The sequence below is a fragment of the Acyrthosiphon pisum genome, chromosome A2, assembly GCF_005508785.2.
Source record: "Acyrthosiphon pisum isolate AL4f chromosome A2, pea_aphid_22Mar2018_4r6ur, whole genome shotgun sequence".
Taxonomy (NCBI): Eukaryota; Metazoa; Arthropoda; class Insecta; order Hemiptera; family Aphididae; genus Acyrthosiphon; species Acyrthosiphon pisum.
This window is the reverse complement of record NC_042495.1, coordinates 29,358,906-29,363,261: the sequence shown is the minus strand read 5'-3', so window position 1 is coordinate 29,363,261 and position 4,356 is coordinate 29,358,906.

Sequence of the window (4,356 nt, the reverse complement as noted above, 5' to 3'; positions counted from 1 at the left end):
GTGAACATACAAATATATACTACTCATACGAGAACGTACTTGGCAAATGCTTTCGCGTCAGTTCGTCTCGAGACGATCCAAGAATTTCACCTCTAACGTCTCGGTACGAATGCCCCCGCCCGTCTCTGTTGATTATTACCTCCGGTCCCGAACACCGGCCCGGCGGGACGCGCGGGCGACTGGCGCCCGCGGCCCGGCGGCCCGCGCACGGAAACGCCCCGGAGGGCGATTTCGCGCGCCCGCGAAGGGCGGAGATGCGCGGGACCGAGGTCTTGTTCCATTATTCCATGCGACCAGTATTCAGGGCCTTTTGACGAGACGGCCGTGAAGCCGCCCCGCCAGATTCGAGCCTGTTTTGAGCACTCTAATTTGGTCAAAGTAAACGTGTCGGCCCGCCAACGGCACTCGGTGAAGAGCACCGCGCAGGAATATTGGAGTAGGCGGCCGCCGTCGTTGAACACCGACGGCCGCGCGACGCGTGGCCGCGCGGCGCGCCGGAAGCACGAGACACGTGTCCGCCTACCGACAATACGTCCGGCCGACGTGCCGGTAACTAACACCCCGAGACGGCTGACGAGCGCGACGGACCGCCAGGGTGGTCCGGCACCGTCCAGACACAGATCCGACTACGAGCTTTTTAACCGCAACAACTTTAATATACGCCCAGATAGCAAATTTACATTCTTAAAATATCACAGTTATGTTAAAAAAATAACATTTTTGTTTTTATAACATTTCCAGATGGTTCTAAGAATCTTTTATAATGTTTTTATAACATTCTCTTAGAGTTTTTTGGCCGCGGAAATGTTGTTCTATTAATATTTTAACATAATATTATTATAATGTTAAGCCCAACTTATTGAAACATTATTAAAATGTTACATAATAGTATCAAAAGATGTTATATTAGCATTAAAATCTTGATTTTATAATCATGTATATTATATTAAATTTATAATATAATAGTGCTCACTTCGCTCACCAACCAACCTGACTTTAGTCTATATAACTATAGTTATTTTTTACAATCTTATTATTTCAATACTATATTGGTCTTTATTTTATGAATTCATGAAACAATTTTGTATATTAGAGATACATATTATAATATTGATACTTGAGTGAACAATATAACTATATAAAACAACTTAATGAATTTGTAAGACTGTTATTAGCTGTTAACAGGCCAATCAATAATATACCATTATACATGATTATTATATTTTTTGTTCTTGGTTATAAATATTTTTATAAAAAAATATAGTGTTTGTAGAAATAAGACATTATTTATTATATTAATATGTATACAGCATCTCAGCGTAATGTAAAAGAATATGTAGAAACTAGAAGTTAGCAAAGTTTTGTGCAACTAGAATAAAAAATTATTATACTGTTTACTAAAATGTGTATTGTGCACAGTTTACTATTAAAATTCATAATAATAATAATTCCATATTAATTTTAATATACAAATTAACCTAGTACAATTTATGAATGAATGAATTAAATTAATTTTTCTTTTGAATTATTTTTAGTAGTGGCTTGAAGTCGGTAAGGAGCATGTGAGAGCCAAATTCCCAACGGTTCATCTATTTCTTTGTCAGTGTGTGTTTTGTATTTCATGTGTAGTCGTAATGCATCTGAAACAAAAATTTTTTTACAATAATTAATAGATTGTATGTATAATAACAACGATATTGTTAAACAGTGTCCAAGGGAGAGGGGGGAGACAGACATATTTTTCCCACCAAAATGTTGATAGTGAATGAGAAGTAATTAAATTATTTTTATTTCATATGCATATTATTATAATCGTTTAAGATCTGCCTGTTTTGTGAAAAATTAAATTATAGCCTATACTAATAGGTATACTAATAATATGACATTTTTTTGAGTTATTGGTATAAGTCAGACATTTTAATTGCAATGACTAATTAAATGACTAATTATCAACAGTGGTATATTTTCAATATAAATTATAAACAATTAATTTATGCTTACCTATAATCAAACGGTAGCAAGCCAAATTTGTAAATGATTTTTTTTGTTTAAAACCATATAAAGAATAGTTAGCCAAAAATGTGTCATCAAACATACGACCCATAATTCTCCTAACACTGTTTCTAATATCTTTCTTTCCAACAAATAAAGATATTTTACTAACCTATTGGTGGATCAAAAAATAAAAAAATATATTAATGTAGTTATTATAGCAATGAAACCATGTTTTGAAATATTAAATAATTACCAACGATTTTCTGAATTCTTTATCTTGAATTTTGTTATGCAACATCAATAAGTCTTCATCACTTTTTATAGGAAACAATGATTCTATGTCTACACCGTCAGATATTATAGTTGTTCATGATGAGTTGTTCATAATTTTTTCAATATTTTCATTTATAGAGTGGCATAAAACCTTTAATGCTTGAATTTCGTATTTCAAGAAAGAGAAAGATGTAAGCGATATGTTATAAAAATCTGTAAAATATAAAAATGATTGGTATATTATTTTAAATATTAAATAAATATATATGCATTTTAGTTAGTTTGATAGTAACATATAGTTTTAACCAATTACAGAAAGAATACCCAAGGAAAAAACCCAGTTAAAAGTTTAGGACATGTAACATGATATTATTTAATAACTAAATTTAACAAATTGTATACCTAATAAATCTAGTTTTTATTAAATATAAATTTAATACATCCATTATAATAACGACTAATGGGGTACACGAGACACCTAAAATACAGCAGAGTTAATTCCCAGGTTTTTATCAAGAATTTACAATTAAATATAGAACTATGTAAGTAGTTAAGTATACAGTTTTACTCAAACCAGTCAAAATTTCAATAATGATAAAACTACAAATAGAAATTATCTAGACTGTAATACCATCTTCGCTCAAAATTGTTTTTTATAGTACCTATAGGTCGGTTTCATGGTTTCATTGAATTCAAATTTATCATTCCCATTACAGTAACCTACTCAATGAAATCTCTACCTCCTACACCTACTTAGCAGAGCTACTTCCCCATTTTAAACATTAATCATCTTTATAATAAACACGTGCACATTATTGTTAATGGTAAGTAAATAGAAAAACTAAAATGTTACCTGATATCATATTTTGGTTTTCAACAGGATATTGCAGTTGGCGCTTAACAGAATTGTTATTAATTGTTGAATCATTTTGATTATTAAATTCTGTTAGATGTAACTTGTTAGTAGCTTTAGATTTATCAAAATTATTTGTATGGCTTTTGTTAATATCAATTTCTGTGCTTACTCGCCATGGTCCACTAGGCGATGTTATAACAATACTAGGACTTGGAATTGATTTTTTCGGTGTTACTTTCAATGGAGATGTTACATCTAAAATTAATTATCACTTTACTATAGGTACTAAGGTACACATAACATATACTATTTAATAAGTTTATAATATATTAATATTCAAGATAAAAAGTATTTGATGCATTACAATATATTTAATGTATTAATTGATATGACTGGCATTACCAAATTCCTGTTCCAAATTGTTTTTTTGTTTCACAGTCCATATTTGATCTTTATCAGAATCATCAAAAATGCTAAGGTTAGAACTATCACTGTCAGAATCATCGGCTATTTGATTAACGTTAGAATGCGATTCAAATGAATCTGAACCAATAATATCTGAAACAAAAAACGATTATTACTTGAAAAATAAAAATAATATAACATATTATAGTGGATAATATATTATATACCTTTCACAGGATTATACTGAGGTGGCAAACTTGAAGAACTTGCATGTAGATTTTCTGAGTTAAGTTTTACTTTTTTGAACGGTTTGCATTTAGGAGATAGTCTGCGTTTTAAATCATACTTTGGTTGGTTAAAATTTTCATCTTCGGTACATGATATATCTGATTTTATCATGGCTTTGGGTAATTTTGATTTAGCTTTATCTAAAGAAGCTATAAAGTAAATATATTATGTAATTATACAAATAGATTTTTTTTTTTAATACAAAATAAGCAATGTACTATCGTCTTTCACTAACTATATGTTTTCGCAGACATTTTTCGTACATTGTAAAAATAAAAATCATTATTGTTTGGCTTTACTCGACTTTCGATAATCTTTTGAGAGTTTTTCTGATTTTTTGGCCAGGCACAAGTATTTTTTTTTAACCATATGTCAGGTACAACTGACACCGTATTGTCTTCAGTGAAGTTTACAATATTCCACCCAAACATTATCTAAATAATCAAGAATTAAATTAGTTACTGATATTTATTAACTAATTTTTACAAACTAATGGCCTATGCTGCAGAGTCGTAGGTATTTAAGATCAAAAGAAAAAA